Source organism: Lissotriton vulgaris, chromosome 4_1 (assembly GCF_964263255.1).
Source record: "Lissotriton vulgaris chromosome 4_1, aLisVul1.2, whole genome shotgun sequence".
Taxonomy (NCBI): Eukaryota; Metazoa; Chordata; class Amphibia; order Caudata; family Salamandridae; genus Lissotriton; species Lissotriton vulgaris.
This window is the reverse complement of record NC_141691.1, coordinates 1,922,000,670-1,922,022,557: the sequence shown is the minus strand read 5'-3', so window position 1 is coordinate 1,922,022,557 and position 21,888 is coordinate 1,922,000,670.

Below are 21,888 nucleotides of genomic sequence, written 5' to 3'. Positions count from 1 at the left end.
CTTCCATTGCTTCTGGACTTGTAAAGTAAAATCAGGAAAGAAACGGATCATGATGTTTTCATTCTTCAGGTATCCTTGTGTGAGGGCCACCTGGAGAATTGCATCTCAGTCCCTGTGGTTGACAATCCTGACTATTATGGTGCATGGCAGGGTCCAGGGCCTCGGCTATGGGACTGGTTCCATATGCGCCCTCTCAATGAGAAAAACTTTGAAAGACGTTTGGGACGAAGATGGGCCATGATGAATTCCTCGACAAACAGGTCCACTCCCTCCGGCACCCCAACAATGCATATATTGTCATGCCTGGACCTCTCATCCTGGTCTTCCACTCTCGCTGCTAGTATTTCCTGATGTTTTGTCAGCGTGCATACTTGTTCCTTCAGGGATTCTAGAGGTCATGGATGTGAGTCTCTGCCATTCTCACCTTGTCTGACATCTTCTGGAAGCCCGCCCATAGGAGCCCCATGTTGATAGTGACCAAGTCTATTTTTGGTTCAAAGTAGACCTTGAGATCCTGTATTGCTGCCATGATCGCCCAAAGGGAGGTCTCCGTGGGGGTCACTGAGTCTCCGGGCTGCCCTGTCTCCTTTAGATGCTGCCTGGGAACTGCATATTTGTCCAGTTTGTTTGTGGCTGTCCCTGCCCCTTGGGCTTCATTATTTCACTGGGGTGTCAGGTCTTTCCGGGGTGTATTTACCCGGCTCCTCTGTCGATTGCTGTATTGCGACCACTCACTCCACACATGGCTCGCCCACAAGTGGGTGCTGCCCCAATCTCTCTGCAATCGGACCCAAGGATATACTAATGGGTTTTTCTCTAGTTATGAACCTCATGGTCTCACTGCTTTCTCCGGGGTATCTGGGATGTGTGTGGGGTCTCGCAAGGCTTCCAACTACTGAAGACCACAGTTACACTACCTTAGATGGCAGTCTTTCTGTGCCCTTGATCTGAGCCTAGGTCGTCTTCAATATTTCTCCAGGAAAAATAGAGAGCAATCGGGAGATGGTGCCCTAGGAAAAGAGTAACAGAGCCACTAGATCACACCATTATGTCCAGCAGCTCAGGCACCCCAGCTGCCTGATCACAAAGATGTGGGGACCAGTCCCCCACAAAGCATCCCTCTGGCTCAGCAGGGTTCTCGGCTGCCAGTCTCATGTTCCGCCGTGAGCAGGGTCCCTGCCACCTTCAACCCTTGAGAAAAGTAGTGGAGAGGGGCAGGGCTGCCCCCACCCACATGGCACAGTTCATACCACTACTGTAGTCCTCCATGCATTCCCAGCTAGGGGCAGTCATTGCTGGTTCCCTTGCTTCGCGGGCCTTCTGTCTTGCACTCAACTCTCACTGTGGGTGACTTCAAAGAAGATCGCCAGAGATTCAGCTGCCCCTCGGCCCTCGTAGGGCCCCCATTCACCTGTGCAGATCCATTCTACTTATTTAGGCCTCCACAATCCAGGTTAGTAGGCCCAGGGTGGGGCCAGCATCTTGCTCCAACATCGTTGAATGTCTCTTTTGTGGCTGTTAGTGGACAGACAGGGCCGGGCGGGCCCCAAATGCTTTTTCTGACCCAGCTGTGAGATCTCCTGCAGCCAGGGTGTGGCATATTCTGTGGCCTCTGAGTCTCTGTTGAAGGCCAACTGATTCATCCGACCAGCCATGCCCCATACCAAAATCCAGTCCACGGCCTCTCTGGGGGATCAGCAGGCCCAATCCTTACTTCCAGGCCGAGTTGGCACCCCCAGATCACCAGGCACCATGTGTTTCCTAGCCGCCACCTCTCCAGAGGCTCCTAGTACCCAGCTACTTCTATCTGGACGGCTCCCAATGTATTCACGTTGCTGTCGCTTGACCTGTTCTGGTTCAGCTTGCCCGCCCTGCTCTCAGTGTCTCTGGCCGGGCATCTGCAGTGAGGTAAGGTGGTCCAGTTTTTGCCCATACGAGAATACAGCTCACCTCCCCTGGCCCTAGATGTGAGCTAGAGTTCTAATAGTACCCAATTTCGTGACAGATGTTGGGTCTCAGGCTGCAGGCTCACAGGAGCCTAATTTGCAACTATCCTGGTTGGAGCCAAACCACGCCCCATACATATACAATTTTAGTAGCATAGATTATATACACAATTGCATTTCCCCTCGTGTCCAAAGCCAGTACATGCACATTAGAATGCAGGCCGCTGTGCTGACTCATGTTCACTGTTGCCTACCAATCAGTGTGAAGTGGTGTTTCAGAACATTGAAACAATGTTGTAAATGCTGAGGCTTAAGGAATGAGAATGATTTATGAGGGATGAGTGTTGAGGAATGATGGATAATTTATGATGGATTTGGAATGATGGATGAGTAATGAAAGATAAAGTATGATAAATGATCAGTGATGGATAAGTGAAGATGGACAAAAGATAAGGGATTAAGAGGTGAGGATTGACGCATACGTGATGATGAATAAGGGCTAAGAGGTCAGGAATTAGTTGCAAGGGGTGAGAAGCAGGGATGTGAATTATAGATGAAGAGCGAGTGATGATTAATGGAGGTTTAATGAGGTATGAGAAGTAGGGATGAGAGGTCAGGAATGAGTGGGGCTAGATAGAGGATGATAGAAAAGGATGATAGATGAGGGATGAATGATGAGAAGTAGGGCTGATAAGTTAGAAAAAGGAATGAGGGATGAGAAGAGATATTAAGCATGGAATGAGTGAGGATGATGGATAAATGATGATTAACTGAGATGAAGCAGGGGATGAGAAGTGACAGCTGGTGGATAAAAAATAAAGAATGAGAAGTAGGGATGAAAAGTAACGAATGGGGGCTGAGAAGTGAGGAATGATAGATGATGATGAGAAATGAGGATGGGATGTGAGGAAGGACTGATGAGCAGTGAGGGATGAGGTGTGAGCATTGAAGATATCATATTCTGAACAAATACATTCGCGGATAAAAAACCTGCAACACCTATAACAATACATGCAGTGAGGAATTATTAACTATAGAATTCAGGTGGTACATGGTTTAACTTACCTGAAAGGCACATGTCTGAGTCATTAACAAAAATATGTTCATTCTGAACAGTAGTGTGTCTCAGACAGTTCTTTTTTTAAAGCCCTCCCATTCCAAGTTGCTGCCTCCTTCTCACGCACTAATTTTTTTCATAAATTGGCATTTCTGAAAATGGAATATGTGGTGAGCACTGTTTCACCATCAGCATTTGATTTTGTAAGTGTGTGTTTGTCTGTAGATAGTCTAAAAATTATCATTAAGAAAAATCAAGCAAAGATGGTCCCTACATAGGTATACACATTGAGGCCATATTGGAATTGTATTTCTCCTGTTTTAAAAAAACATTCAAAGGTCTCCACCGTGCATGCATTGGCACATGTGGAGGCCAGGGGGTCCACGGCTGTTTAAAAATTAGGGGCATATCAACAAGGGGCGGCGATAATATTATCGCTGCTTCAGAGCCTGTTTTCGGGCGGAAAGTGGTAATAATATTATCTCGTTATCAACAAGCACAAGCTTGCGGGTGTTTCCTTACATTAGCGTCTCATGTGAGCACGCCTCCCATCGCATCGCTAATGAGATGCAAAGGAGGCGTGCTTCACAAAACACCATGGGAAAATATCGCTACGTTATATTGAAGAGGGTTTGCGATATTTAAAATCGCGTTAAGTGTGCCTTAATGCAGGAATTTAATGTCTGTTACATTCCTGACTAAGGCATTCCTAACATGTGGAGGTGGATTGTGTGGCTAAGACCACAGGCCCTATCACCAAGGATATTGCCGTTTTCCATGGAACATCGCTGGAAAACCAGCGATGTTCAATGGAAAACACCCCTATCACTAGAATAATTATTGCCATTGCGCTATGCGTTGTTGATACAGCGCTAGCATGGCGATAATTTCCAGCGATTGCCGGTGATATGCAATCTCACGCTAAGAGCGCCCAACGATAATTATCGCTGTCGCTTGTTGATATGCCCCTTAACTAGTACTTGCAGTGTAATAAAAAAGTATATATAAAAAGGCAACATTGAAAATGAAAAATGTTTAAACGGTCTGTAAAGGTGAATGAAGTTGAAACTAGGTGGTATAATTGGCTTGATTTGGGGGAAGTGTAGAAGTGATACAAGTACTATGGGCAACTGTGCTTCTCAATGCAGAGCTGCATGTGAAGGTTGTGGTTCGTGATGGCAATATTTGTTGTTACACACACTCCCTGGGAACAGGATTTGCACAGCGTGTGCCTCATCACTACTTAACTAATAAGTGCAGGGAGCTGCTGTAGGGTTTCTTAGGAGCCCACGGCAGGAACTACCAGGGGTGCTGAATACCAAGGCTGCCTAGTTGTGAGTACACCAAAAGATTCTTTCTTCCACCACACTACATTTTCCGCTCTTCAACTTTCTTTTACTGGTTCATTTTTAACCCCTTCTTTCTCCCCCCTCATAACTGTTTTCCATTCTTTCTCTTGCCCCTTCTCTATCACTTTTATGACTTGTTCTCTCTTGCTATGACCTTCAATCACATGTAGGTAAAATGTGACTTCTAAAATAAAGATGGATATAAAAAATACGAGGTAATCACATCTTCTGATGCCAAGTGATAACCTGAGAAATATGTAAGGAGTTTATCAGGGATATGCGAAATTGCTAAATTTAATTGATCAAATCTGTGTAAAAGAGTGCAAAACTCACTTTGTGGTACGTTATGGAAAATGAAGCACAATACATAACTTATAATATCCAAACGATGTTTGAGACACAGACAACAAGATTGGTTTGAGGGGATAATGTCTTCTGCTGGACCCAATCTCCTGTGAGACATTTTCCACTTCAACCTGTCCCTCCGGGGAAAATTTGTTGCAACCACCAAGTTCATGAAATTCACAGAACTTAACAAAAAATCTCAAAATTTCACGCATTTTGCAGGCATATTAACAATTTCAAACATTCCAAGATGTATGTCTTTATCTAGAACTTCATGTAACATTAAGCTGGCTGGCTGTCCAATGGGAATACCCTGTTGCTGCTTGAATCCTTTGTGGGTCTCTTAGCTTTCCACAATTGATTTATTTCTGCAAATCGTACAGAGATTCCAGAAAGGATAATTCAGTGCATCTCAAAAGATATGTTAGCATTTTTGTTATAGTTTGGCTGTGGCTCTGGGTGAAAGATTGGGCATCACAGGGTATTGGGGTATTTTTTGTGAGTTCCCAACAACCTTCCAGTTCATCTCAAAGACCCAGCAATGAAAGTTGAACTACTACTGCAACATGCAGTTGACAATGTCCAGTTCAGAAAGGCTCTCATTGCTCTCATAGGTATAACCTGAATTGTTGTACTTGGTCCTCTTTGCAGGATCACCCTCAAATAGTTTGCCTATACACATGCCTATTTTTGCTGCAATTAATTTTATTGGTTTTAGACTATGTGCACTTTACCACTGCTAATTAGTGCTAAAGTGTTTGTGCCCTCACCTTTAAACATGGTAACATTGGCTTACACCTGATAGGTATATTTAATTAATGTATAAGTCCTCTGTAGATGGGTTTACCATATACCCAAGGCCTGTACATAAATTCTACTAGTGGGCCTGTAGTACTTAGTGCATCAAAACCGACTTAGGTACCCCCTTAAAACAAGTCAGAGGCCAACCATTGAAGCCCGAATCTAAATCAAACTGCCAATTGGACTTAACAAGATAATGCCTTTGCCAAGCCTTAAACACCACTTTTATTACATATAAGTCACCTCTAGCATAAGCCCTGGGTAACCCATGGGCCTGGTGCACTGTAATGAAAAGGCTGGGCATGTACTTTCACATTTGACATGTCCTGGTAGTGAAAAACTCCTACATTCATTTTTCACTACTGTGGGGCCTACCTAACCCATATGATAACATTGGGTTGTCTTTTTGCACACAATAGTTGACAACATTTAATTGGGAACAATTAAGGATTTCATGTTGGGTGTCTGAGAAACTGTAATTTAAAACTTTCTTTAATGGAAAAAGTCGTATTTTTAAGTTGCAATTTTGAAAATCCCACCTTCAGAAAGTTATTTTCCTCTCCTGGTGCCTGCAGCCTGTTCCTGGGTCATATGAATAGTTGTAGTGACATTTGGATTTTTGTTATTCTTCCAAGACAGCGACATTCTAGAGGGGTTAAGTGCGTATCGATGGGCCATCACTGGCAGGATGAGGGTATGAAGCTGGACACTGCACCACTTGCAACTTAAAAGGCTGTACTCTGCCTTCACACAAAGGACTTGTCACCCCTGCATTGTTCATGCAGACAGTCTGGAGTCAGGGCAGGGGAAGCAGGAAACTTCAAGCGCCTCCAAGGGAATACTCTAGAAACCTCTTCTTCAAATATGGCATCAGGTATAAAAATAGGACCCTAAGACCCCCTCTTCAGTTCACTTTCTCTGCCAGCGGAAGGACCCTCAGTGGCCTGCACTACTGCTTGAGCTGTGGTCCATGTCTAGAACCTAAGACTACCAGAGTGACTCCAAGGGCTCAAATAGCGGCCCTCATCCTGTTCGCCCTCTCTGCGGCCTTCAACACTGTCTTCCATAATACCCTCATCAGAAGACTCCACCAGATTGGCATACAAGGATCCACTCTCAAATGGATCTGTTCCTTCCTCAATGAAAGAACCCAAAGAGTCAGAATGCCACCCTTCACATCAGAGACTAAGAAATTGATGTGCCAAGTCCCACAGGGATAATCTCTGAACCCCAACCTTTTAAATGTAATCATGACACTGCTCGCCACCATTATCTAATCACAAGGCATGACCGTCATCTCCTACGCTGATGACACCCAACTCTTCCTCTCCCTGATGAACAAAACAACTAAGACTAGGTGCGAACCACGTGCCTGCAACTCAACTCCTGCAAGAAAGAAATAATGGTCAATGGCCACAAGATCTTCGCGTGGGACTCCACCTGCTGGCTGTCAAAGCTAGAACCAAAACCCACAAGCCGGTGAAGAAATCTAGGGATCCTCCTAGATGACAAGCTCAACATGACAGCTCCAAGTCAACATAATACCAGATGGACTGTCACACAAACATTCATCACCAGCAGGCTGGACAACAGCAACCCTCTCTTTGCCAGAATCTCTATAAAACTCCTACATAGGCTCTAGACCATCCATAAAACCACTGCAAGACTCATACAAGACCTGCCATGACACATCCACATCACAGCGCATCTCAGGAATATTCACAGGCTCTCCATTCATGAGTGCAGCCAATTAAAACTTCTCACACACACATGCAAAGTCCTACAAAACATGAGACCAGAATACCTGAACAGCCACATACGCTTTTACCAACCCACCAGACACCTACACTCTGCCTCACTCTCACTTTTACTGCATCCGCAAAAGCAAAACTGGTGGTCACTCATTTTCCTACATCACACCCAGGACATGGAGGACCTTCCTCAACACAGCAGAGCCTCCTCCTCATATCTTGAGTTTCTCAAGAAGCTGAAGATCTGGCACCTTGGGGACGACAAACCTACACTCCTGCCAAGCTTCTGGATACCCTATTGGATGATTTGTGCTCTATACAAATCAATATATCATAGCAAAGGTTAGTTGGCTGACCTCCTGATCTGATCAGTAATACAATATTGTTGTAAACACCATTGTTGCCAAAAATATTGTGCCAAAAATATTGTTTACCACAATATCATGCTCCCATACTTTTAATGGTAAGTACAAAAATATATGAAAAATATAAATAATGCTATAAAATCTATTTAACCAAATATAAAATATGAAAACTATTAGGAATATTAAATATACCTTTCCTCCTTTCGTTTATGCAACAGTAGGGACAGAGTTGAACTTCAGAGGGATGAAATGGACTATTTCCACATCAGCTTAAAGAAAGTGTTAGACTTTGGTGGGGTTAGAGTTACTATTCCCACTCCAAACAGCGCAACAGCTGGGATTGTATTGGATTTCGGAGGGGTACAATTTACTTTTACCGCAGTATAGAAAGCATCGGACTTTATAGAGAGATTAAACTTTCTATTGAAACTCGAAACAACACAACAGTAGTTAAAGTGTTGTATTTCGAGGGAATGAAATTCATGATTCTCATTCTAAACAAGGTAAAAACATGGATAGCATTGGATTTTGGATGGCTATGAAGCTCGCGGAGTTGCACTATGTAGAATTCCATGGAGTTAAAAAAAATATTGCAATGCTAATTGCAGAATATCTTCCATAGAGCACTCCCTTCCTCCTCATAGATGTCCTGGACCTCTAATCAATTTGAGTGCTGCATTAATATGAAAATGCGATGCTACTCTAAGCGACCCATTCTACTAACTTGTTCAAGCATAAAAATGAAAGCAAAAAGACACGTCCTGCCTTTCAATGAGTGTGAAGAAATCAATTTCACTTACTTACTGCTGCACTGCCTTTTAGGGGCTGCCTTATTGGCCTGGCAGTGTGGAGGAGTTGAAGGAATAAATCTGCTCAGCGATCCTAGACACCCTAGACCCAATAGAGCAGCCCAAACTTAGTTCCCGCGAGGGAGAGGTCCTTGAGACCATGGGGGCCAGATAAGTCAGGCTGAGTAGGGGCAACAGGGCCCAGACCAGTGGGCCCAGCCTAGTGACCATGGCAGGGCCTTCAATAGGGACACCTGATATTCTGCTGCCTGGCTGTGCGTCAAGAGCAGGAGTCATCAGTACACCAAGGGCTCCAACACCAAGGGGCAGATTATGATACCAGGCAGATTGCCATAGACAGGCCATCAGTGACAGTTCATCCCACATCTCTGACTGCAGTCTGACCATCGCATAATGATGCGGTCCGTCGGAGTTCAGCAGGTGCAGGGACTGCCTGACGTCTCCGATAGGCTCAAGGAGTAAGTGGAAGCATCGGTCGGAGCATTATCAACAACGGCGGTGGTGGTGCCTGTGGAGGCACTGTCTTAGGGACATATCATTAGGGAAAGCATTGGATTTTTGGAGAGGTGAAATTTATTATTCCCACTCCAAATAGCACAACAGTAGGGAAAGTGTTGAACTGCGAAGAGTTGTATTTCGCTGTTCCGGCTGCACTCTAAGCAAAAGTGAGCAAGTACTTCACTTCAAACATACTATATATATGAGTAACCCCATGAATATAGAAAATATTAAACTCTTTCAATAAATATATATATATATATATATATATATATATATATATATATATATATATATATATATATATATATATATATATATATATATATATATATATATATATGTAAAAAAAACTTGCAGTTGATTATTTTTAAGATGTTGTTTCCATAGGAAAATAATTTTTAGTTTTGCTAATAACTTTTGCACCATTTGTCGAATCTTCACGAAATTCTCAAAACTATTTCAGTTGCTGTCTTGAACGTTTTGGGGTCATTCACCAAGTGGAACCAAGAAATAGGAGGAGTCACAAAATGCATTTTCCCCATGCAATTTGCTGTAGGGATTTTAGGCACAACTACAGCCCGAACCACTCCATGGAATTACATAAAAATTGTCAGAAAGCTAGATCTTGGTTTAGAAGAGTGATTATAGTAATTTGGTGTATATCTATTCAGTAGTTATTAAAGAAAAACATGTTATGTAAATCTAGAGACATCGATCCACCGCAGTGGATCTGCTGATCCACATGACAACAGCAGTGCCGTGATTGGCTGCCACCGCTTTAACCAGGAAGTGGTGGTAACCATCTTTAGACTTGAACTTGGCCAAATCCCATGAAAAATGGGGAAAAAACTCACAAAGGGACAGAGTAGGAATACACTGTCCACCTAAGCCTTCTGGGGCAACAAAAAACGCTTTTTTAATAAATGTTGCCGCTAATTTGCAGAGGATCCGCTGCACTTTTTTTGTTAAGGGCAGTCTCTTTCGCTTTTTTTTAATTAATTTTTTTAGGCTAGATCCTGGTGTTGTAATCCATTTTAGGACACTATTGTACATTTCCCGATTCATGCCCTTATATAGGTATAAATCACTATGTCCTTATATAGGCATATGAATCATAACCATATTTAGTCATAGCTCATGCAGTCCAAATACAGCAGGGCTACTTCCACTAGTTCCGAAAATCTACAACAATTTCTTGGAAAACTCGGCTTCAACAGCTAGGGATTTTCCCTTGCTCGAGAACTGACTTGTCCAAGAACTCATGGAGTTTTCAAAGAACTGAGAGTCTTTAATGACGTTATTATGTCTACCTTTACGTCAAACTCTGCAACTTCAAGGTATAAATATTCCCACACTTGCCTTAGCAAACACACGGTGGTTTGGAGCAGTTCGACTATCTACTTGCCCAGCGCGCCCTGCTACTGCAAGTGCCGAAGGAAGCCGACCCTCCAGCAGACGCACTGAGAGAAACGCTGTCTTTTCTCCTGCCGAGAAGTCTGGCTACAGTATTTCCAAGCTACCCTTGCGGGATGTTGGGAAATCGTGTCCTGAGCCTGACCTTCTTGGTTCCAAACTAAGGTACGGAGCTGATTAGACCCTAAGAGAAATCTTGGACAGATTCTTGGCAAAAGAATACTACATTTATGCTACACCTCACTTACTTCTTCCCTCGTACCAAGCTTAGGTTAGGTACATCGGGGTAGGCGTATTTTAGAAGCACCAGTTGAGTACTTTTAGCCTCTATTATTTATGTATGTATTTATCTATGGTTTAGGCGCCATACAATGCTCTTACAGTATTATTTTATTCTACTCTTTATACTATATGCATTATATTTTGCAAACAGTTTTACGATTGTAGCAGTTCATTTCTTATCCTTGAGAAAGAAGACTGTTCAACAAATACTTTTATTGAAAACGCCCGTCTCTCTATTTCTCTTCACCTCTGGTGAAACGAAGCATGCACGATTGACTGAGTGAAATATGGAAAGGGGCGACCACTTGGTCCCCCCGAACGTATGGTTGGGTGCCCCGATCCCCCCCGGAAACCATTTTGGGCGGGGGGCATGGCTCGGCTGGTATGCCCAAAGCGGCGTAGCCGGGGCGCGCCTTTTCCCGCCCAAGAGGGGTTGTCCTAGACACCTACACAGAAGACCACGCCCAGTAGGCGTACCGGAGGAGGGTACACGCCCTCACGCAGAAGAATAAATAGAGCGGGAATCCGAAGAAGCGTCCTCTTGTTCCTGCGCTCTGAAGGCTGCACCCACTCGTTGCTCGTGAGCCCCCGACGGAACAAGCGGCAATTTTGAGAACTTGTAATCTTGTTGTTTCTCTTTCAGTTATTTGGAGTACGAAGGATCCAGGACCTCGTTGATCGAGTAGGAGCAGAATACTCGAAACCATGGCTGGCAAGAAAGCAGGAAAGGGTTCCGAGACGGATAAGGTATTACGCCTGTTGTCGAACCGGATGGCCTGCATGGACCGAAAACTCGGAAAGGTCCAATCGATCGGTCAAGGTTTGGCGGAGGTCAAAAAACAGCTGGTGGAACAGAGCAACTCGGGTCACCCTAAGAAGGTAATAGGCCCGGCCTTGCCGGGAGTCGTCCCCGAGGGTCGAGGGAAACGGGTCAAGAAGAGGGCGGTTTCGGGGGAGGTCCCAGTTCCAGAGGTGCCCCCAGTCGCCCCCGTCACGCCGGCACACAACCCGGTGCCAAACCCAGATATAGGTCTGCCGATTCCGGTTGGGATTACTCCCGCTAATGATGAGGAGATGCCTCCCGAATTGGCCATCCAATTGGCAGCGGTGTTGCCATGGCTCAAGAAAAAAGCAGGGGGAGCAGTGGCCCCGGGAGACCCGGCCGAGGAGGCCAGACTAATAATTGAGCAATTGCGGCAGTCGAGAGAGGCCGCAACGGCGAATGTTCCTCTTGTTTCCCCACAGGTGGCACCGGTAGGACCTGCAGTTGGTTGCGAGAAGACGGCGGGAACAACGGCCGAACCTGGTAAGCTCGCATTGCCAATGGCGGGGGAGGGTTCATTACCCTCGAGGCGGGAGAGGGTGGCACAGCACAAACCTATGGCCACGAAAGAATTAATATGGGGAGACAAATAGGTTAACATGTTTTCATTATTGACTGACCATCGCGAGATGGAATATGCTAAAACCCAGAAGGATTTATGGCAGCCGAGCTTCTGGCGCGCCAAGATGGCGTAGTTCAGGGTGAATGAGACAGTGACGAACTGGGTTAAGGCCTTTTCTGTATTTATTGCAGTCATGGGGGAACGAAAACCCGAGCTAATGACTGAGTTAACTTGCTATCAAAATCGTATTATGGATTTTTATTCAATGTATGAGGGGGAGGAATGGAAAGGATATGATATGAAATTCCGGAAAGCGAAAGAATTCAATGCTACTTTGACTTGGGATTGCCTGGACTCGGTGTCATGGCACAAACAGCTCTTGCCAGGGGCGGCAGGTACGTCCTCGCCAGGCGGGAGCGGGTCAGGGTTCGCCCGCCAAAAGCCAGCTGTGCCCTTTCGAGCGGGCGCCGGTGGGGATTATCAGCCCAAGACCGGCGGGAATGGCGGCAAGCGTGGGGTTTGTTGGGGCTTCAATCGAGGCAACTGTAACAGACCACAGGGAACATGTAGGTTCAGGCATGCGTGTGCGGGCTGTGGGAATTCCTCACACCCGGAGAGTACCTGTAGATCTAAAAACAGCGGGACGGGAGGTAAAGGAGGGTTTAAGTAGGAGTGAGGTAGGACGTTGTGACCGATTGCCTACACCCGTTGATATCATGGGTCTGACTCCTTGGTTGAACAAATACCCGGATCATGTATCCGCTGGGGTGTTGAGGAAGGGATTCTTACATGGCTTCTACATCCCGGCGGGGGATTTTTGGGGGGACTCCTTTTGTAAAAACCAGTTATCGGTACAGCACAACCCAAGCGTGGCAGAGAAGAAAATTGCGAAAGAAGTCAGCTTAGGGCGGGTGGCAGGGCCTTTTCATCACCCGCCGGTGGCGGAGTTCATCTGTTCCCTATTGGGGGTGGTCCCGAAGAAAGACCCTGGGGAGTTTAGACTTATTCATAACCTGTCTGCTCCACAGGGTTCCTCGGTAAACAAAGCCATTGACCCAGAAGTTTGTTCAGTGCGGTACGCATCGTTCGATGATGCCGTGGCCATGTTAAATCGCCTGGGCCCCGGGGCGCTGATGGCGAAATCAGATATCGAATCGGCGTTCCGGTTGCTCCCGGTACACCCACAGGATCAGCGCTTGCTAGGTTTTGCATTTCAAGGGAGTTATTACATGGATAAATGCATGCCTATGGGTTGCTCAATTTCTTGTGCCTATTTTGAAATGTTCAGCTGTTTTTTAGAGTGGGCATTCACCGAGGCCACCGGGCATAGGCATGTTATGCACTATCTGGATGACTTCCTGTTCTTGGGAGCAGCCGGCGATACGAAATGTGCGCAGGCGCTGCAGGACTTCTGCATCCTCATGCGGGAGTTCGGAGTCCCATTGGCACCAGGTAAGACGGTTGGACCATCTACTTCACTGGAGTTTCTGGGAATTGAGCTCGATTCTGTGGAGGGATGTTTCCGTTTACCGATGGAAAAGGTGGCCAAGTTTAGGGCTTCCCTGACGCAATGCCTGGGCAAGGAGAAAGTGACCCTGCACCAGTTACAGCAAACAGTGGGCCAGCTTAACTTTGCCTTGAGGGTGATACCAATGGCCCGCCCCTTCTCACGCTCTATTGCACAAGCTATGGTTGGTCTCAAGGAGGGACACCACCGTACGAGACTGTCGGCAGAGGTTCGCCAGGATATGCGCATTTGGTTGGCATTTCTGGCGGACTTTAACGGTCGAGTTGTGTGGAACAAGCCAGCAGCGTCTTCAGATGAACTAGGTCTGTGGACTGACTCAGCTGGGAGCGTGGGATTTGGCGCCATCTTTGGTAACCGATGGTCGGCGCAAACATGGCCGACGTGGTGGCACTCCAGCGGTCTCACAGGTAACATTGGGTTCTTGGAGTTATTCCCCATTTGGGTTGCTCTGATGGCATGGCCAGACGACTTCAGGGACCGCTCAGTGGTGTTTTGGTCTGATAATATGACTGTTGTCGAGTGCATTAACCAACAGGCAGCACGCTGCAAATGGATCTTGAGATTGTTGAAGGAAGTTGTACTGCTTTGCATGAGATTGAATGTACAGTTCAGGGCGAAACATGTGCCAGGCGTACTGAATCATGCAGCTGATGCACTCTCTCGTTCACATATGCAGGCGTTCAGGGGCTATCTCCCTACAGCGGACCTAGTGGCGGCACCATTCCCCGAAGCGCTATGGCTAATCGGTGCCCCGGATTACAAGACCTCGTGGCAGCAAGCTTAGCCCCAGGACAAGGAAGGCATACGAAGGAGCGTTTCGTTCCTACTGCACATTTTTGGGTCCAACAGGGAGTCAGAGCTGGGGTCAGGAGGAATCCTTCCTGGGGTTCCGGGTAGCGCTGCACAGAGAAGGCCGATCAGCGGCAACGGCCAGTAGGCATAGGGCGGCCATTTCAGTCATGGCGCAGGTGCATGGCATAAAAGACCCGACGGGTTCCTTTTTGGTTAAGAAAGCCCTTCGCGGCTGGCAGCGCCTCGAGGGTCGCAAGCAAGATGTGAGGCGCCCGATTGGCTTAGACAGGTTGTCTCTACTCGTAGCAAAACTGGAGGAGACATGCTCCTCCCATTTCGAAGCAGTTCTGTTCCGGGCAGCCTTCGCATTGGCATTCCATGGGGCTATGCGGGTGAGAGAACTGGTCGCAAGGAATAAGAAAGATGTTGAGGGAGGCTTGTGCAGGGATCACGTCCAAATCAGGGGTGATTCGATGGTGGTCTCGATCGCCAGGTCCAAGACTGACCAGAGGGCTATGGGAAATAGTGTTGTCGTGCAGCGCGCGCGAGGGTCCCCCACGTGCCCGATAAAGTGTATAGAGGAATACTTGGCACTAAGGGCGGCTACATGGGAGGGGAGTTTGCTGAGGCACAAGGATGGCACCTCACTGACGAGGTTTCAGTTCCAGAGGGTGCTAGCACTGACAATCGCTGCTGCGGGCATGGACCAGTGTGATTTTGGGACCCACTCCTTTAGGATAAGGGCTGCTACTGAGGCTACAGCCAGGGGTCAGAGTGCGGAGGAAGTAAAACAGTTGGGACGTTGGTCCTCAAATTGCTTCAAAAGGTATGAGCGATTGCACATGTTGTAGAGATCAATTGACATGCACTCACGCTTCTTGTCTTTTGTTTGAATTACAGTTTCGCGAGCCTGTCACGCGGGGCGGAATTTGCAGTCGACCCAGCACCAGGAGACCAGCGGTCAAGGATCACCGTCTGGAGAGAGAGTGGTATGGGTCGTGGGTCGTGGGCCACTCATATGTGAGGCGCGCCGGGGACGTATTCAAAGCAGGTGACGCGACTCACGCAGCTGGGGAATACGGGTACGGAGTGGCCTTCCATGGGAAGGGCGGGCTCTGTTTTGACCAATTCGAATCATTTTTTGAGGGTCTCTTAGGGCGGCAAAGGTCACCGCCATCTGGAGTCATAGTACACCTGGGGGGCAATGACTTGGTGACACTGGGTAGACGAGTGTTATTGGAACACATTTTGTCGGCTGATAGCTGGTTGGCTAAAAGAATCCTGGGGTGCACGATTGCCTGGTCCCACATGATTCCCAGGAAGGTATGGCGGGGGGGCATTTCGGTGTCAGCACTGAACCATTCGGTGAAAAGGGTTAACAATAAAATTGGTAAATTGTTTCGCTCTTCGCAGTTGCATAGCATTCCTCACGGGTGTATTCGGGGTGATCACATGTATCTGAATGATGGGGTTCACCTGTCCAGGGAGGGGAATGACTTACTCATAGGAGACTTCATAGCGTGGCTAAGGGGTTTAAGGAAGCATGACCTTTAGGAGGAGTAGGGGGGGTCGGATAGTCGGTCAACTATCCGGCCTGTGGCGGTAAGGTCATGATCGGTGAGCAGTAATTTCAAGGTCCCTAGAGGGGGGCGCCACCCAGAATGGATGGGAGCGCCCGGGGGGAGGCAGCCATTGGCCCCTTCCACGGGGAGGCGGCACCCACTAAGGATGGGTCGCCTAGGGGGAGACGGCCATAGGCCCCTCCTAGGGGGGAGGCGGCTAGATGCCCCTCCTACTAATTTCCCGGGGGCCGGATATCAGCGACGGCGGATAGAGAGTGTGGGGATGGGGGGAGTCCACGCTGTCCTTCCTACAGATACCTCACACGGGAACTCGGACGACCTTTAAGATGGCGTCGAGTGGAAAGGGGGCCCCCACCACGACAAGGGAAGTTACAGTTGGCAATGAGGGTAGAGTCCTCTGCGCATGCGCCACTCACACCGTGAGGGCGAGAGTTTTGGTAGTAGGGATCTGACACCGGTTAAGACCTTGCCGTTGGCCCTTAATGCTAGGATGTACAATTTTAATTTAGAATGTATGCATTTTCAGGATGTTAGACTCGGCTAGGAAACCTTTGTATTAGAGATCTGTTAAGGTTAGCCAAAGAACATGCCTTCATCGAAATGTAATAAATGTAAAATTGTACATAATGATGAAACTTTTATTTAATGTTTTAAATTTTGTTTCATATACGGCCGGGAGGGTGACTCCCTCCTGCCTTCCAAAAGTCAAACCTGTGTCCGACTTCTCCCATCCTTGGGGATTGTGTTGGGAGGGGGTGGCGGGCATCCCGGCCATATCTATCTATTGTTTCCACGACTCTGATGATCAGTTTTATCTTGGGGAAACAAAGTTGTCGTGTTTATGCGGTTGTCAGAAACTAATCCCTTCTTGTGAATTAGAGAAAGTTTCTAGTGACCTCTGAGCTAGCTGCCACTCACAATTAAGTCTAATATATTCGATAGAGACCTAGTAGACCTCAGTCCTACGTCACATCTATAGGATATGTTATTCCAATGCGCAGAGACTATTGGCACTACACTAGGAAGAAAGTTATATTTGGGGGGAAGTTGAGGGCGTGTCACTCATCCTGGGCCAATTTCAGCCCCAGGGACCCCACCCCAAGGGCCTAGCCTTATTAAAAAACGAACGAGTGGGCATGCAGCCCACCTTCCTGGGCCAATTTTCGTCCCAGGGACCTCTCATCTGGGGACCAGCTGCTGAATAAAAGGGGTGGGGCAAATGGCTCACCTCCCTGGGCTGATTTTGGCTCCAGGGACATAATCCTCCATGGCCTGGCTGATAAATAAAGGGGGAGGTGGGCACACAGCACTACTCCCTGGGACAACTTGGACCCCAAAGACCCCATCACCTGGAGCCCAGGAGTAACAAGAAAGGGGCCTAGCCATACATTGAATGGCACCCTCACGGATCCATTATTGGCCTTGGAGACCCCATATCCTAGGGCCATCTCAAGCTATGTCCCAGGGAGCCCATCCCCAGGACATAGCCATTTCCTGGGCCTCACTGGCATGGGTAGGGAAACTTGTGTTTGCTTCCGCTTGTGGGGAACAATTTCAAAACTCCCTCCAAGTGGGAGCAAACACCAAGTTCACTCTGGGCAAGAGCAAAAAAAATCTTACCACCTGCTAGGAGAAGACTTTTCATCTGTTTTTCCTGATGTGGGCAGGAAAGGAATTGAAAAGATTGATCCCGCCTGCAGGGAGCAGCATTTTTAGCTGCTCCTTGCGAGCAGGAAAAATGCCCGCTCCCACTGAAGCCCTTGCCATGCACTGCCAATTACCCCACAGATTACTTCACTCATGAGAGGCATCGACTATGACATCATTGATAATTTCAATGCAACATTTGCAGTAACATTTTTGACAAGAAAACATTTCATGAAGGGGGCGGGAGTTATAGTTCCCTTAGTTATTTTTTCTTAAGATATCTATAACTATATCTGCCGAATTTCTATTGTTTTGTGTGTGTAAAATCTGAACCTTACAATATATAATATTTCTGTAACCTTTGGTTTTTTAGTGAATTTCTAAGGTTTTTTATTTTTATTTCCCAGCTATAATGCCTCTGTAACCCTTGTTTTATTCAGTAAGTATATATAAAAACAAAATCAATTAATCATTCACATTTCTGACATTCAATAAAACATTCTTTATCAGGTAATAAATACTTGTTATTCAATTAGTAATCAACTTCTCAAAATGTACCCCTACAAACCTAACATCCCACGACTAAAATATAAGTAAAATAAATCAGTACTACATATTTCCCTTAATTAAAAATCATTTAAACAAGAAACAATGAATAATAACTTGTTTATGAAATATTTCTTAATTAGTTTCCAAACATATACCCCTACAAACCTAACATCCCACAACTAAAATACAAGTAAAATAAATCAGTACTTTTATATGGTTACAAATCAATTCAATAATGAACAACTAATAATAGATTATAAATTAATTATTACCTAATACATTTCCAACCATGCACCCTACAAACCTAGCAGGCTGCAACTAAAATATAAGTAAAATAAATAAGTATTCCATTAACTACATATTTAAAAGTCACAAAAATTATTAATTATCAATTAACAATTAATTGTTACATTAATTATTACTTAATTAACTTCCCACACTCTGCCCTACAAACCTAACAGTCTGCAAATAACATATAATGTAAATAAACTAGTATTATAAAAATTACACAGAAAATATTATCACATAGTTGTATATAATGTATCACATAATTATCAATACATTTACTACACACGCTATCCACCTACAAATGCAACAATCTGCTACGACACTATAAATTACCTAATTCTAAATAGCTTATAATTGTGAACTATATTTCTAAAAAAATTATAACATCTATATAAACAATAGTAAGATGTCAAATTCATATATCAGCTAAGGCACATTAAAATAATTAGAAAATTATAAATGTAACTACTATATTAGTTAAAATTATATTAAACTCATTGATATTATTTAAAATGATATTACACATCTCTTAAAAATTATGTTGATGTCAACGATATTCGTGCATTACAATATTTTTATGTCACGATATTTAATTTCCAATATTTTTTTCCCGATATTTTTTTTAGTTCAAAAGGATTTTATTGAATTTTGGCAGAGGAAAAACACAAGGTACATACAGAAAACTGATAAGTTAATTCATTAAATTACATGGAAGCGAATAAGAACAATCATAAATAAGCAGTCACAAATAAATTACATCGACTAGTACCATCGTCAATCAAAGGGTAACTAAAAAACAGGAGGGAAGGAAGGAAGGGGAGGGAGGAAGGGAAAGGGGAAATATACATTTCATAGCATAATAAATTAGATAAATAGAGTTACCAATAAAAAGCTAAAAAACAGTATGATAATCAATTAATAAAATAGTAACATTGAATGAACAGGAATCATAACTGTATATATGAATCTATAGGAGACCAAAAGGATTGAAAATGCAAAGAATTATGATGAACACCTTGTAAAGATAATTGAGCACCTCTTCTTGTAAAGATAATCCAAGACCACCAAGCATGAACTGAAAGAGAAGTAGCATCCTTCCAACAAAAGGTAATAGATTTTACCGCAGCCGAAACCATAAAATTAAATAACTTTGCTTCAGCATCTTCAAGAGGATTAATCAAAACAACTGATTTACATATTAACAATTTATAAGAAAGCAAATCAGAAATCGGCAAAATTTTCAATATCACATTCCATACTTCAGACCAAAATTTCATAATAATAGGACTATCAAATAACATGTGACGTAAAGAACCAGGATGCAAATTACAATGCCAACAAAGGTTTGATGGTAATAATTTAGCTTTAAAAAAAACGTAATGGAGTCCATAAAGAATTAAACAAAATATAAGCATTGGTTTGATAAAGTGAAACTGGTACCCATCCAGAAATACTATTAGTCCAAATTAATGCCCATGAATCAGTTGATAGGGAAATGGAGAGTTCAGTATTCCAAAAAGTGGAAATTATATCAACGTTGGAGCCTAATGAAAAGGTAAGTTTCCTATAAAATACAGAAACTGCTTTAGAAGATACAGAAACAGTATTGATATAAATTAAAAAATCAGCTGAGGATATAGACGGAATACCAGTTGGGAAGGAGTCTAAAATGGAATTACACAGAAATTGATATTTTAACAAATGGGATATTGGTAGATTGAATTTTAGTTGGGGTTGAGAAAATGGAATAAATGCATTATCTAAGAAAACATCTTGAAGATAGAAAATGCCCTTATCAATCCATGAAGACCAAAAAGAGACATTTTGATTTCATTTTATTAAAGCGCTATGCCATAAGGACAAATGCACCGTAGAAAGTAAAGGAGATGCAAAATTAGAGTTTAAATCAGTAAAAATTAATCTTGATGATTTGATTATGGACGAGGAATGTATAATCTTAGAGGTAGGAGACATAGTTAACAAGGAGGGCAAAGGAAAAGGTTTTGCAAGGGAAGTTTCAATATGAAACCAAATAGGAGGACTAACAATAGGTGAAATATTAAACCATAACGAGCTCTGTTTTAAGATGAATGCCTTATGATATAAATAGAAATCAGGTAGGGCAAAACCAACTTGGCATTTAGGAATCTTCAATTTTTTATAAGCAATACAAGGAGGTTTATTATTCCAAAGAAATTTAGATAACAGTTTATCAATATCTTTATAAAATTTGAGTGGGAATTGAGTTGGTATCATTGCAAGAGAATAAAATATTTTCGGGGCAATATTCATTTTAATAGATTCCATTCTCCCCCACCAGGAAAGATGAAGGGAAGACCATTTGGAAGTTTTTTGTTTAATATAATCATTTCCCGATATTTTTAAATCTATATTTTCTTAAAACACCCTCCTGAGCAGCGCCTCAGGGAAAGAAAACGCTCCAACCAACTTGAGTCAGCACCTGAGCCAAGCCTGAGTGAATCCTAACCCCCAAGTGGTGCTCCTCCAGTTTTCGATCCTTGGTGGTGGTGCTAAAGGTGCCGAAATAGCCAAAAGCCAAAAATCGGGACGTAGAATGTTTTGGTTAAAAGAACCAGGTGAACACAGTGACCAACCTGCTTGTCTATCCTCCAAAGGTGCAACGTTCATCGGCCTAACTTCACTACACCTTCCATTGTGTTCTTCTCCACAGCTGAAAATCCTGTTCAGCGGTCTTTCGCCAATAGGGTATCTGACCTCAAAGAACTTTAGTTTGCTACAGCCTCAATCCACATCTGCGGAAAATTTTTTTAATCCACAAAACAGACCATGTTTAAACATGTCAATCTTTACTGCAACTTAATCCAGAGACTTACCACAGATGACGCCTCCTCCTCGGACATTGCCTGTAGCCTTTCCTCACTGAACTTTACCTTCACAGACAATGTTTTGCTGGAATTTTGTTTAAGTCTGAAGTCTAGTGGATAGAATTCACTCTTTGTATCCAACCCTATTTGTTCATGAATTGCCATATTTGTTCTACTTTGACCTGGTCTCGCACGGTTAGATGTCCGCGCTTGTTGCTTTGATTTTTTAGGGTTTTACCTTAAACTTGTTCTTTTGTGTTTTGGTGTCTAATCACTCAAATGTACACTATTTTTAGGTCTCGCCTGAGCCAGCGCATGTACTGGATTGCAAGACGTTTAGTAAGTGGGATTTTAAAAGTGCGACCACACGCTTTTGCTGGCCTCAAGCTTGCGTTTACGCGCATGGTTACGTGAGCAGCCTCCATCTGGCTTTCCTCATGGCACCCTTTCCTTTCATTGCTCTCCGAAGCACCTTGCTCTGCCCCTTCCTCACTACAGAGTGCATCCTCGCGATCGCAATCACTTTTGCTTTTACGGCTGCGCGCCACATTATTTTTAGAGCCTCTTGGCCAATGCTTGTTTACTGTGGTGCCTTTCTTTGGGGTTCTGGGAGTGGCTATTGAATACAGGAAAGCACTACCCGCTCTGAAA